The sequence below is a fragment of the Telmatherina bonti genome (assembly GCF_933228915.1).
Source record: "Telmatherina bonti genome assembly, chromosome: 23".
Lineage (NCBI taxonomy): Eukaryota > Metazoa > Chordata > Actinopteri > Atheriniformes > Telmatherinidae > Telmatherina > Telmatherina bonti.
This window is the reverse complement of record NC_136632.1, coordinates 19,271,526-19,287,604: the sequence shown is the minus strand read 5'-3', so window position 1 is coordinate 19,287,604 and position 16,079 is coordinate 19,271,526.

Here is a 16,079-nt window from a genome sequence, read left to right as displayed (position 1 = left end):
TCCTCAGCTGAGTGGGTGGGATACTCTAGCAGTTTAACTTTCCACAGCTGTATCGTTTGATCATTTTTCTACTCAGTTGTTTACCTTAAATAACCTTATGCTACTACTACTACTAATAATAATAATATTAATGACAATAATAATTATCAAAAATATATTTTAATAATGAACAAACTGCAAAAGAAAAAGCAAATAAAAATGCCCTTTTTTGTCCAAAAGAATATAAATCTCATCAAGCATTTTTTGCATTAGAACTTTTATCTCATTTTAAGACATTTCATCTAAATTTTAATTTATTCAATACAATATCCCAGCTAATTTTAATAATCTATTATTTGTTTTCTGCAATCAATAGAGGTGTCAGTCAAAAGTCACTATGCAATGAGAAAGACTTCTCAGAAGACCATCCAACCCAGCTTTGTACCAGAAGTGCAAAGAAAAAGTGCAAAGAAGGAAGTCATGAAGTGTAACTGCAAGATGGCAGCAAAATTCTTTTCAGCAAGATTATAAAGAGGAAACTGATAAAATATAATCAAACAAAGAAACTGTCGTGGAGCGTGGAGATGTGGACCTAAATGCAGGGACGGGAGGCAGGATACTTAACCAAAATGTTTTAATAAAGAAAAAGAAAAAAACAGGGAAAACTATCAGGACGGCGGTGAAGGAGTGGACCCAAATGCATAGATGAGGGAACAGGGATGTAGGTTTAAGACTAATTTTAATTTAGACAGAGGAACTCAGGGGACTAACACAACAAATGATCCAGCAAAAACCAAACAGACACAGAGGGCATAAATACGCTGAACACATCAAGACACAGGTGACTCAAATCTACTAAATGAACCCAGGTGAACTAAATCAACAGGAAAACAATAAAGCTAAACAGGAACCAAGAGCACTAAACAGGAAGAACTACAAAATAAAACAGGTTAGCTGAAACTAAAGCACACAAAGAGTCCATGCCCTGAAAAAACAGGGTTGACTAGACAAAAACACATGATGTTAACACAATGACCCGGCAATTGGGAACAGAAACCAAGGGCTATAAATACTGGGAAACAGAATGAGACACAGGTAAAAAGGATGAACTAACTGAGGCCAGGTGTATTTAATGAATGGCAGGCAAAGCAGGAAACAAGACAAAAGGGAACTAAACTAAACTTCCAGAACTAAAGAGACACAAAATGTCCAAACAACGACAGAAAGTACAAAGACTTAACATAATCGTTCTAAGAATTTCTTTTTTTTTTTTTTTTTTTTGTCTTGTCCAGCATTTAGGTAAGCAGAATGATGGTCTGGATGCTGTGTTCTGCTGAGCAAATTTTCTCTGCCAAGGGAAGCTTTATAGATATAATGATCCCCTTGACTTTCTGAATTTTTATTTTATTTCTATATTTATTTTGTATTGTTGTTTGAATTGTAGAGTTTGTACTGCTGGACCAGAGAGGACAGACAAAAGACAGAAAACGAAAGGAGAAAAAACACCTCATAAGAAAAGTGAAAGAGATAAAGGGAGAGGAGAGGGAGGAAAAAAAAAACCTAAAAAATAACCCAAAAACAAAAAGAAAAAAAACAACCTACAGATATATACATATACACACATACATATACACACACATACACACGTATACATACACATATATATACACATATACACACATATGTATACACTTATTTACATATATACATATACACATATATACATATACACACACACCTCTATGCACACACACACACACACACATACATACATACGTACAAACATATACGCACTCGCCAGTATTAACACATATACATACACATACTTTACATACTTCTAAGAATTTCATTGCAGATAGTAAGTTTTACTTTTGAAACAACTTTTTTTCTTTTTCCTCCAAATTTTTTTACTCTCCAATCCGTAATGTTTGCTGAATGTTCCATCTTTCATGATCTGTCTGGCACAAATCAAATCCAGGAAAATATGTTCATTTGCAGTGGTGTATATCAAATTTTTGAAAGTGGACATTATGGCCATTTAGGTCCTAACGGTTAGGACCTAAAAAGGGAACTAAATGAAATCTTATTTTTGGGGGGAGTCCCAAGTGGTTGTGTGTTTAAGGGGAGCACCACATAGAAGTTGTGCTGAAGACACCCCCGATGTTTAGCAGGAGCCCTGTCTGCACTCTATGAGGCCACGCAGTGCTCTGTCATCTCTGTGTTATTTGTTCTGACAGGTGCTGTATTGTTAATTGTTTGGGTGGAAAAATGAGGCTCAAACTGGTGCAATTCATGACTGGTAACTAACTAACACCAGTTTACTCTGTTGCTGCTTGTTTTCTTTACAAAGTCAACTCTGCACACCCTTAGACTGTCACCTCAACCACTCCCACCATTGTTTCCAAAACCTGAGAAGAATCTGTTCTGCCATGTATTTCAGTAAAGAAAAACAAAATCATTCCCATGTTTTAGTTAGACGTGGTACAGAAAAGATTTGATGCCTCTATTTGCATCCACATACATGGGAATACTTGTCATCTTTGTTCTAATTATAGCAACCTTAGGAAACCCAACTGTGACTTAGCAGACACTGCTGTCACTTGTAGAGCACGCCTTCCTGCAGTGCACTGCATGTCCTTGATAAATGCAAAAAGACAGCGATTGCTGGGAAGTTAGAGGAGCAAGCCTTTGGCCGCCTTCTATCCCATGCTCCTGCTTTCTGCAAGTCTTGGCCATGCAAGACAGTTTCTGGATTTCTAAGAAGGTTTTAATAAACTGCAAACTCAACAGGGTTGTATTAGAAGTATTTTCAGTATTTTAGGTGATATCACACAGTTATTATACAGGTATTAGTACAATTTGTATCAAGTTTTCTTTACTATCACATACTATTTAAACTGGAATTAAGTGTGTTACTTGAATGTAATATTATGTTCCTTATTACCTCTGCCAAGGATGTTATGTTTTACCCTGCGTTGATCTGTTTGTCTCTTTGTGTTGAAGATAACTCAAAAAGTTCTGGATGGATTTTCATGAAATTTTCCGGAGTTGTTGGAAATGTAAGAAGGAAGAACTGATTTATTTTTGGTGGTGATCCGGATCACTGTTTGGAACCAGGACCTTTTTAAAGGTGCTTGCAGTGGTTTTCACTCTCTGAGTGTTGTTCTTGTTTAGTTATTTCTTGATCATTGTCAAGTTACATTTTCTATGTTTGCACACTGATGTGTAAATCATGCTGCTATTGCCCTCAGCCATAGATGGTTAGCTTGCATGTGATTCTTGTCTGTTGAGAGGATTAAAGAGATTTTTATATCTTCATGTCAAGCCTGAAATTGTAGGATCCCTGCAAGATATCACCACTTTTTTAACTATTCTAGTAGTATTTTCATCGTTTGAAAAAAAAAAAGCACGCAACCTTTTCATTTATTTAATTTGAGAAAATACATTCGGATCATCTTTGTATTAATCTTTATATTGTTTCACTATTGAGCCACTATTTTATTTTTCATCTGTGCAGTCAGACGGGTTGACTTGCCTGGACGTTCTGATTGCTCAGTTACAGTTTATCTTTACACAGATATCTTAGTATATCCTCGTCGCAGACACATTCTGCAGTAGTGAACTTATCAGCCTATTAGCCGTAACACAGCCTTTTTCACAGTGGAGTGACACTTCATTAAAGCAAATTTGCTGGTCAGTGTTATGGTTCACTGGCAGGAGACTGCTGTATAACTCAGCTTACGGTCCTGCAGCAAGTGTAAAGTCTAGCTACTCTGCTCCAAGTCGCGCACACACACACACACACACACACACACACACACACAAACAGATCCACATAGTAACAGTTGGTCCAAATACAGTGATATAGCGTAGGGCTGGGGAAGGGGGGCATAGATCTGACTCCTTCAGGCCTTTTATAGCTTTTTGCCCACATGCCAGCACCCCCCCCACTGATGATGAAGTGTCAGAGCAGGCAGCATCACACACCATTGCCTTTCAGGCTCGTCTGACCAGACTGTCCCAGCTTTGGCAGCCTGTGGTATGGTCTGCATGGGCACAGAGCAGGGAGTAGAAGACCTTAATTGGACAATGTGCATGTGGAGGTGAGGAATGGGGAGTGGAGGGTGAAGCGGGGGGCACTGACTGACTGTTGGCCTCTCTTAGCCCCTCTTTCATTTGCATCAGAGCAGTTTTAACTTCACACTAGCTGCTCTCAGCACTTAGCCACACATTCATTGCTTTAATATTGTTTAAAAATGGCAAAAGTCAATATTGGTAGCCCAGATCATCTGGAGGTTTGTGTGCACTAAAATGTGTGCAAACTCACTGCACACGCAATAAAACTACAAACTAATTTACAAATAGCACACACTGAAGTTTGCGTCTTTCAAAGGCTCAAAATAGCACATCTCCATTCAGTTAGTAAATCTGCCACAATTAATATTTAATATGGAGCATTCACAAAAGTAAATATATCAATTAAACACCCTCAATGTGATCTATCAAACCTGAGAGCAATGGTGCTCATAGAAATTGCACCTATATTTGATGCTTTTTTTTTTTCTTTTTAGTAGTTGTATTTGTTGGAATTGTGACGCAAATGATTGTGCTTATGTGCAAAATATCTCCAGTCAGTGCATGATTCTTTTATTTTCAATAAATTGTTTTCTGTTGTGAAGTTACGATGAGTTTATACATGGTTGCCTTGTAGGCGGGTAATTAATGCAATCCTTGGTAAAAAAAAAAAAAATTAGGCCTATATTAGAAACTAGAGACTGTGTTTTCTTTCTTGTTTTAAGTATATAAAACAACATCACTTGCAAAAATATAATTTAAATAGAGAGGCTAAAACACGTTTGCACCTGCCGCCCATTTACGCAGTCACTCTTAGTAAATCACCCGCAAACTGTGGTTCAGCCCAACGAGGCCCATCTTGGGTTACTTAGTGAATGTCTGCTTTGTTTTTCACAAAAAACATTTACAAAGTTCAGCACAACACTTTACCCGAAGCCTTTCGTAGTGTAAATTTTATGCTATAGATTAGGAATAGATTTACTGGGATTATGCTGTGGCCTGTATGGCGTAGGTCAGCCATAGTTGGATAATCAGAAAACTCTGCCAACTGTTACATGTGTTTCTGATCCACAAGGAACCACCATCACCTGACAAGCTGAGGTTTATTTAAACAAATCCCGCTTCCTTTAACCTTTTCTGTGTCTGATGTAACGGAGGGTTGCATGAAAAGCTGACAGACCAAAAGATCCCCAGAACTCCCAGTTGTTCTGCATGGAGTCATTAATGGATGCCATTAATTAGCATTCTCTCTTAAACTGTCTTACAGATGAGTGTGGTTTTTAGAACCTTTGTGTTTATCAGCTGATTACTGGCAGGAGACGAACATCTGTTGGCTTTCATTGAGTAGTATTGATACTTTTTGCTGATCAGAATCAACCAATGGACTCAGGCCAGTTATCTGCACTCTCAGATATGTCCTCCACTGAAAATATAAAAAAAAAAAAACAACCTCCCAGTGTAATCAAGCCTGAACTCTATCAGAGCCAAACCGACAGATCTGCACGATTTCTGTTTCGACTGTTTGTCCGGAGGCAGGAAGCCAATAAAGGGAAGCAGGAAGGAATTATACGTTTTTGGCTGCCCTTCATCTCAGTCTTTCCTCCCCAGTTTGATTTACTCCTGTTTCTAAAGACAAAAATAAAGTCTATGTTACTATGGGGTGTAGTTTCAAAGACAATGCAGCCCCCTAATCATATTGCGGTATCAGAAACTGGGCTGTAATTACTTATTCATGTAACTAGCTGTCAGATTGGTGTAAAAGAAATGTTTCAGTAGCCTTTGGGACATGAGTACTGGGATATTGTAGGGCCAGTTGCTACTTTGCTGTTAAATCTCTTACTTCCCACTGTTGTATCACTTAGACTAAGTGACTTCTCCACTACTGCTACTCTATGGCAAAACCACCACACAGCTCACAGGCAGTTTCATGGTACTAAAATCAGTTGCTTGTGACTAATTTCTGGCTGACACAGGCTAATTTGAGGATACATTGTAATTTGGGCATTTGCTACTCAAGCAAGGACGTTATTAATGCACAAATGGTAATAAACAAGTCTAATCTCTTGTTTTATGTTTTATTGTTGCAACTAGCAAGTCACAATTTTAGAGTTTGTTGTAGTTGTCACTGGGTGATAACATTTCACAAATTGTGCTGTTGACACCCATTGAACTTTTTAGTACAGATAGTTTCTCCAAGGATCTCATTTGAGGATACCAGAATTGATCCCCGAATTTTCTGTGTGGAGACTTACTTCCACTCACCCTCATCAGTCTTCCTGTAAGGATTCTCCATATGTTACGGTGATCATGGTGGCCAAAGCAATGGGTTTCTCTTCCATTAGTCAAAGATCCAGTGGTGATTTTTGTTGGGCGGGTTACTGCAGAAATCACAGTTCTTCTTTTTATACCAAAAGTTTCACGCTTAGGCATATGAGAGAATAAATGTTTTTAACCTGGACATAGAAGTGCCTACATTTGACAAAAGTTTACTTTCCAGTGGCAGTTTGTTCCACTTGTTCGTAGCAGAACAGCTAAATGCCTCTGCTCCATGTTTAGTCTGAAAGATCCTTCTTTCTCCCGACACTGCATGGAGATTTACTTGCTTGTTTGGGGAGCAAACTCCATAAGTTGCTTCCTTTTAATTAAGCTTACCTGGTAAACTAATCATCAAATCTGTTTGAAACTGGTATCAAATTGGTATCGAAAACCCAGATTTTTTTTTTTATCAACTGAAATTTTAAATGTATAATATATGGAGAGCGGTGCATACTTCTATGGTGCTTTTCAAGTCTTGTTGACCACTGAATACACACACAGGAAGCAAGGGGTTCATTTGCCCAAGGACACTTTGACTGGTGGTTTGGAGATGCTAGGGATTGAACCGCTAACCTTCTAATTGGCAGAGAACCACTGCTTTGCCTGATTGTCATGGCATCAGTCACACTAAATACAAACAGACTAAAGACTTGGCTGACCCTAACCAGTAATAGTTTGCTATAGAGCATACTCCAACCAAACTGACTGCAAATATTTTAGAATAAACTTGGAATAAAATTCTGTGTGAACACTGTCAAAGCTGTACCCTTTAACTGACTGAGGTTGTCTCTGGCACTATTCCCAAACAATATATGGACATTCTCAAAACCAATACTGTCTGTATCTTGACTATACAAATATGACAGTTACTTTAAAGATGTACTATTTTTCCTGACAAAAAATTTCCTATTAGACTTGTTTTGATGGTACAGTAACATTTGGAAATTATTGGAGCTGTCATTGCTCTGCAGTGTCCTGAGGCTGAGAGACCACACTTCACAACTGTGTAACTCTAGCCTTGAACCACAGGTTGCAGCTAAGTTTTGCTTTATGCACTACATCATACAACAGCAACTGAATATCATAATGCTAGCCATTTTGAACTGCTGCTTAATCAACAGAGAACCCTAAGCGGACATTATTGGAGGAAGAGAAGAAAAGAGAGTCACAGAGCAAGATATAAAACAAAAGTTAACATTGGACTCATTTTTACTTGCTGGATAGAGCTCAGAGTACAAGTAAGATGCTAAATGGATGCTGCATTACTTTTCTTTGAGGGGAACCAAAACACAAAACTTTAAAGGAGCAGTTCAGTAATGTCCCTTTAATGTTACATGAAAAAAGTGGTGGGGCAATTACCTTGTTAAAATGCATTTATATATGATTTTGTGAAGAAAACTTTAACCTCCAGTGGATAAAATATTCATATTTCTAATATACAGGAAACTTCTAGCTTTTAGTATAATTTAGGTCCAGTACAGTCAGGTTTTGTTGACCCCTAAGAGGGTCAGTAAGGTTATCAGCTCCCTTTACCAACTTGCCTGGCACTGGTTATAGTATAGCGTCTGTTCTCATTAATTATGATTAGTGTAAACCACACACAAACAAAGTTTACTGTTTTAGACTTTTTCTCCGGACCAGTAGTGTCACGTAAAAAAGACCATTTGAACATAAAATCTTGTCTGTCACTAATAATTCGGAGTTTGAATCCTGTAAGTGTCGTGCTGCTGCATCTGTTATCTCCACTCATACAGTGCGAGACAAAGAGGCTCACATGAAACATATGATCCCATGTTTTATTATGTCTAGTGTTAGATCATAATTGTAACATTGGCAGCATTAATTCTTCATGACAACACAGACACACTGTACTGTCTTCACCTTGTGGAAGTACATGCATGCATGCTCCTGGTTTTTTGATTTTCAATACACGGTTAGAAAGAACCAGATGACTCTGCTGAAATGTATTCTGATGAGTGACAGCAACATTTTCCATCAGTTACAAAGAAACATACACCTGCAAGTGATCCTCAGACTGTCAACAACCTCTAGTTGGACTTGTTAACAACACAACACTAACAGAGACCTAATAAACAACCAGATGGAGCGGTGACAGTGGAATTCCTTTTGGTTTTTATTCAGCAGAAATGTTGATTTGCTAAGCATGTGACCAATGACATAATTTTTGTCTTTTTTACAAGGATTTTTCATATTATTGTCACCCTGGTGGGTTGAGACATTTTATTTAAGTTCTTTTTTACCCACTTGTTTCACATTAATCACATTAAGTTGTCATAATTATCAAATGCTTCCCATCTCTCTGGTACACACGTCATTCATACAGTCTTGCCTCAAAGAAGTCATCCCACATTTTTACTGCACTGTCAGATACACACTAGATTGGAAGTAAAGTGAATATTTCCTCATCTGTAGAAGAAAAAATTATACAGATTTTAATCTTAGTTTGATGTCACAGCTGATATTTATGTCTTTTTTTTGTTTCCCGGTTTTTGTTTCTTTTTCACTCTGTTGTGGCTGATTTTGTCTCGCGTTGTGAATATACAAAGTGGCACTATTGATTGGACATAAACCCCAAAAATGTTGAAAAACTATCTGTGAGACACCTAGTATTTGTAAATATGTTGTATTCCTGTAATTTAGCTTTTACAGCCTTTTTATTTATACTGGTCAAAAATCCTAAATTGAGTGCAAATATTTAATCAGCAATCACTTCCCGATTCTGTGGTTGACGAGGGTTTTAATTGGCTCCAAGCTTATAAGGGACTCAAGCTCTGGGGTGTGTATGCTAATATTCACAGAGGATGTTGTGTTCAGGGCAACTAAAATGGACATAATTCTTCATACATTTTCATCTTCGTACATTTTCTTCATAGGTTTTCATAGCAGCCATAATCATAACTCGCAGAAAAAAAGAAGCAAGACTCAGTGATTTTTTTCCCCCCTCTGTTATGAAGACAGCTGGAAACTTTTTCTCAGCTCTGTGCTGTGAGTCTGACATCAGTTGTCCAGTCAGTAGAAGTAAACTACTCCTGATTATCTCAGAGTTATGATTTATCAAAAACGCCTGTGGGATACAGCTTAAAAACATTCTTTCACGTGGTCTGGTGACTCACCTTTTAGGAGTCAAGACATGGTAAGCAGGCTTAGCCTTTACAGGATTTTACCAGTTTTAGCAGGTGGACCCATATTTTATAATATTATTGATATTGGAAAACCAGTATAACTGTACATACTATAATCCAGTGTTGGAGGAATGAAGGTACAACAGTCTTAAAATGGGTGGCTGTGGGGCTGCCATAGCCTACCACAAGTCAACAGGATGCTCAGTCAACACATTAGTGTCAGAGGAGAGGAACTCCTGCCGCCAACTCTGTCTTGTCATACACAGTTACAGGTACGTACTTCCTACTCATTCCAGCTCAGCCATGATAAACTTGAGTGTCTGTGGGTCAGAGTGTACTAATTAGATGACTGTCTGCACTTCTTTTCCTCCCCTCCTCAGTGCTTCATAAATCAAAACGCAGCTGAAAACCCTACCAGCTGCTTTCTCTTAGAAACTCGTGTTATGGCTGTGAGTAGTTTACAAGACAGTGAACATGCAACACCGTAGGCTGTGTTTAAAGGCATCTTTAACAAGCTAGTGCTGTTGTATAGACATTAAACATAATGAGATGTTACACTGAGTCCAACTTTTTGCAGGTTTGTGTCTGTGGTGTTTTTGTTATTACACACTGTTGTGTCCCTTTTCATGTAGGTAGACACATTATTTGATGTGTTGCATGTATGAGAGCTCATAGCTGTACATTCACAGCAAAACAGTAACAAACCCACATCTGGGTGTGCTGGGCCTGTGCCAGCTTCCAGGGGTATGGCTAACGGAGACAGGGTAGCTTTTATTTATTTATTTTTAATACCTTTTAATCTAACGGTGCTCTCAGACGGCATAAAAGCAGGAATTATATGAGGCTCAACAATAATGAGGGCAAGTCAAAGCAACCCCCAGCCAGCTACAGATGACACCAATATGTGTTTATCAGGTTAGCAAACAACAAGCTTTCTCTATTTACTGTCCAGGCAGCTGAAGTTGCCTTATTTACTGTTGAAGGTAATGAGGCGTAAGCTACTTATTCAAAAGCTACAGAATACTTGTCTCTTTTGGCAAGGGCTTACGAGGTTCAGCAGGTTGCCTTTGTTGTTATCAAAAAGTGTTAACTTCACTAAACTATGGTTGGGTTCTTACTTTGATCACAGTACAAAATTGTTCTTTTAAGCACGCGTTTGATACGGTTCATTGAGGATTTAAATACATTTAATTCAGGATCGGTTTAAACTGTTGAGCTCCGTTCTGAGTTATTATTACATACATGTAAAGTATTGCAGAGCGATAGCGTAGATCATTTGGAGTTTTCTGTATTTATGCAAAGCAAAACTGTCATCACCTGATAATCAAGGTTGTAAATTTGTCACATTACAGAACCTGATTAACAGGTAGACTTTTGCTAAAACAAAGTATGTCGGCATGGACTTTTGAGATGTTTTAGGTGTGCACAAATATGGGGGCTAGCCGGAGGAGGAGAAGTTGTATTATACTGCTATATGCTGTCATTAAGGTTTGGCCAGACAACCAGGTGGAAGTGGTGTTTCCCACAGAATGAGTACTTCTTGGTGATGGATGTGCTTTGGGAAAGCTTTGACATTTTGGACAGAACAAGTCTATAATGTCACAGATGAGCGACTTTTCCACCTGACTGTACAATCAACCCACATGTTCAATTTAGTTTTGCTGCAGACCTTTGAAACTGCAAAGCAATAAATACCAAAATATGTTTTGATGACCTGCAGTGGATTACTTGGGTTGAGCAACTGAGCAGATCTTTAAGCTTTGAAAAAATCCTTTTCAAAGTGACAGCATTCATCACCAGGTTGGAACCAGATCAAAGTTTGATAAGTCGAGCCTGCTGATGGGGTGTTTAGCACCGTGAGCACCGAAGAAGTGTTTCCAGTTTAAATCTTGGTCAGAGCCTTTTTTTGTGGAGTTTGTGTGTTCTTTGTATGTGTGTGAGCAGTTTTTCTCCAGATGCTCAGGCTTCTTCACACAATCAGAACTCATAAACTGGTACCTCAACTGATACATGTGAGTGTAAGCATTTGTTTTGTCTCATTGTTAGCACTGGGATGGACTGGAGCTCTGTCTAGGGAGAACCGACCTCTTGTTCTATTACAGCTGGGATGTTTTTCAGGAACCCTAAACTGGATAAAGGATGTATAGAAAATGGAGGGCTGGAACAAGGAGTTATTTTATGATTGAGAATTCAGACAGATGGAAAGTAGCTTCGAGCTAAATCCTTCATATTTATACACTGTTTTAAATTTGTACAAGGTGTTCATTAATGTGCATTGTCCTCATTAAATTCAATAATTTAAAAATAAAAGACGATATGGTATGATCTTGCATTTATGAAGCTAGTAATCCTGATTTAGGAACCGTACTTATGAGAAACCTAGAAAATCTCAATCGAAACCAATTTCTCGAAGGTATTTGTGTCCATCACAGCATTAACCAAAGTAGTTTGGTTCCCATAAAGAAATACATAATATATAAAAAGTTATAAATAATATAAAGAAGAAAAGGAGTTTACCACAAATGAAATCTGTTATAAAAAAGCCTAGATTTTTATCATTGTTTTTATTGTTGGGAAAAACACTTTTGGAACTCTCCTATTTTGTTAATACTGATAATTAATATCTAATCATAATAATTAGTTATTGACATCCACTAACTTTTTTTGTGTCATGAGGAAATTAAAGCAGCCAATTCTTTGAGCTGTGGAATAGTTTCCCTTCTGACATTGAGGACTAAAAGTGAATATTTAAAAGTTACTTGTCAGATTGCTGCTAAATGAAAAGTCCCTTTGTGCTTGTTCAGACGTAACAACTGGTTAATTTGCTGTGAGAGCTGTGCATATCTGAAAGGGGCATACGTGATCCAAAAAAAAAAAAAAAAAGTTTGATTCTTATTGCACTCATCAATGAGTGTTTTTGTTTGATGTGACCATGCATTTGGTTGTTGCTTTCACCTATGTCCCTCTTCCCCTTCTGTTCAGCTACACCAGAATTGAGTGCAGCTCTACATCCTCTCAGCTGCTTGTTTTTTTTTAGGGGGAGAGTCCCATTCAGCACTTTATCAACTCCAGCTGTGAAATCTAAGATTCACAGAAGTCTTTCACAAGATGGTAAAACACTGAGATTTGTGCTGATTGTAGGTTTGATCCAACCACATGTACTAAAAGTAATAGCCTTACTTGCTTCTCAAGAATCTAAATGTATTGTTTTTTGGGGGGTTTTGTCTTGTTGGGGGTTTTATTCCAGACAATTGTGGAAGTGGAGTCAATAAAAGGATGGATCTTTGATGTCAGAGAGAGCTTAATGTTTGTATTTCAAGGCACTAGCAGTGTGAGAATACCAAGACATGAACTCTCCTGCAAAGGACGTCATCCACTTTAATGTAGTACATTTTTCTTGATAATATACAGTAAGCTTGCCATTGATAAACTGTGCAGTAATTACCAGCCATTGTAAGAATCCCTCCACGCAGAAGCTACATAAAAGTGATGTATAGTTATGACCTTCCCCTTCTTCACTTTCTGCATGTGTCATTGTACAGGAATGATGTGTTTTGTTTTGGTTTTACTCCTACATCACCAGGGATTGGAAATCAAAACTAGCACTGATTTGTCCTGAACATTCAGGCCATTAATCTGGATTCAAACTCTGACCCCAGAAGTGGTGTACTACAAGATCAGTACAACTCATTAAGTAACATGAACTAAAGGACTTTTATGTCAATGTTTTATAAGGGGGATGAAGCAGCAGAGTAGTGAAGTTGCAGGACAAGAGAAAATGTGAATTAAAAACTGAATGTAGGAAAAGACATTCAGGTTGCTGGTTGAATAAATAATAAATCAACATATGCACAGTTTAAAAGGATTATTACATGAGAGTTAAATAATTATGAACCAGGTATAAAACTATGACCAAAAAAAAAAAAAGAAAAAAAAAAAGTTAATCAGAAAATCAGAAAAGTGAAGCTACTGTCCTCTCCTATTGGATCTAATGAGAAAACGATCCTAGATTTTTAAGCTGTTTTGAATAAATGAATGAAAAACTATGTCTGTGAATAATTGTTATGAACAAGTACTGTATAAGTGAATGACCAAAAATAAAAAAAATAAAAAAGTGCGAGCCTTGTCTATCCTTGATTATAGTTGAGGACGAGGAAGAGCTGGAATTGCCCCGAAGTGCTTGGGAAATCCTTCTGACAAAGCCGATCCACCAGTGGTGATTCTAGGATCAGAGGTTTAGGGGTGCTGAGCATCCAGAGAGCTGCTATACATATATAAAATATATACACACACAAACACACATATATTTGGAAATATCAGGATATACACCCCTACTTAGACAATGTTCGACATATGTTGGAACATTGTGCTATAAGGTGTTTCGTGTCATTATAGATTGTGGGTCGCTATACTTGCATAGTAACATTCCAACAGTACCTTATTTGCCTCTCGTGTCCAGTGTCGTCTACTTGGTGTTCCAGTAACTCATTTGTCATCACAGCGACCTGTTTCCTCGGTGTGTGACGCAGACCATGTTTGACAGGGCGATGTCCGAGCCGGTGCTTCATTATTTCCACTCATCATGAGGTAGTTGGGTAATATCGCTAAGGGTCTTGCCCAAGGACCCATCTGGATGATATTGCATTGGAGCTATGTTACCTGCAGGATTTGAAATCGGTTCACACACACCCGAGGCTACCAATATATATGTGTGTGTGTGTGTGTGTATATATATATATATATATATATATATATATATATATATATATATATATATATAGCGCAAGACCCTTAGCACTATTACCCAACTACCTCATGATGTATGAAATAGAAGTAAAGCATTGTGTAACAAATCCTGGTTAGAGCCGGACACTTACACTACTATCACGGTTCAACAACTCAGGCAACGCATCATTCAGCAGAGAGCGCTAAGATTTCTCCCTGTCTGAGTCGAGGAGGGCAGGACAATAGATCAATAGGTCAAACCATTGCGGCGGCCATGGGGGCCTGTGTGTGTGTGTGTGTGTGTGGGGTGTGTTACTATATTACTTTTTAAACCAGGTAGTGTATAGTTTCTACACTTGGTTGTTGTTTTTTTTTTTTTAATTTTTTTTTTTTTTTTTTTTTTTAAAAACACATACACTAAAAGAAAAAAAACAAATCAGATTTTAGGGGTGCTTTGCTTCAGTCTAGGGGTGCAACCCCCCCCCCCCCCCCCCCAAAAAAAAATGGGCTAAAAACGTCTATGCAATCCAAACTACTTCCTTTTGATTCATTGTGGTAGACTTTAGTCCAGCACATTGTAGTGGAAACAGCACATCTGAGAGAGGAATTCAGGAAGCCTTAAGTATTTTTAATTAATCAGACTTGCACTTGATGTCTTATTTATATCTTCAGTTATGAAACTAGAACTTTTTAAATTCCGTCCCTCAAATATGCCCATGCCCATCCAAAAACCTCAAGTTTTCTAATATAGTGTCCACTTATGCTACTGAGGATGCACAAAGACACAGAGCCAAGCTTCAATTTGAATGCTTAAACCAGTCCCACAGATAAAAATATACTGCATCAGTAAGAGAAATTTCCATTTGAAAATGCAGACAGTGATCTTTTTCCTCCATGAATCCATTTTCCCTGCTTCAGTTGTTTTTCAATCAATGCCAGGTCATGGTAGAGAAGAACATTCATGGTTATTTATCACACACAAACACAGAGTATCCCTCCGAGCGCTGTATTTAAGGTTTGCTTCTTAAGTATATTCCGTCTTTGCTGTCTTATAAGATCCTAACATAATTATAAAAAACATTCATCATTTGTTCATGCAAGAAGAAATAAACTAATTCAGAAAAGATCGAGTTGAATTGAGATTTGCCTGCAAGACTTTCAAATTTACTTGATGTAAGTGACTTTCTTTACATCTGGAATTCATTCTGAACAATGCTTGCAAGCATTTGATGTGGACATCAGTTTAGAACTGATGTGAGCTTGAGGATGTGGGAAATAAGCAAACTTTTCCCCTGATGCTCCAATGTTTTGCTTGATTGTGTGTTTTTTGAGTGGGTGGTTGACCGCAGAGAAGCTGAAGGTTGAGCGACGAACAGGAATCTTTCTGGGGATCCATAAGGAGGGGAGACAGAGAGGATGAAAGTGGGAGTATGTTTATATCTTACTGACTTACACTTGATGTATGTTAATGGCACATGCCTGTGTTCACTGAACCACTGTTCATGCCTCCTTATGTTCACGTTCTTCCCTCTTTTGTGTGAGTGTGTGTGTGTGTGTGTGTGTGTGTGCCAGCGTGTGTTTGTTTTATTTTCCATGTTGTCTGATGTGTGGTCAACTGATAGCATTATGACAGGACCAGGTGCGTGACTATCTATCTTACCTCCTGAGGGAATGTGTGTTTAATATTTACGTGTAGTTGTGTGTATATGGAAGTGTGTGTTTGTGCGTACGGCAGGAGGGTGTAAGGGGTTCTACCCTTCTTATCTCCAGCACCCCGGCACGTTTGTTTTCACAGCCGTAGCACAACATCAGTGCTGACGTCATGTGACCCTAGGCATTATC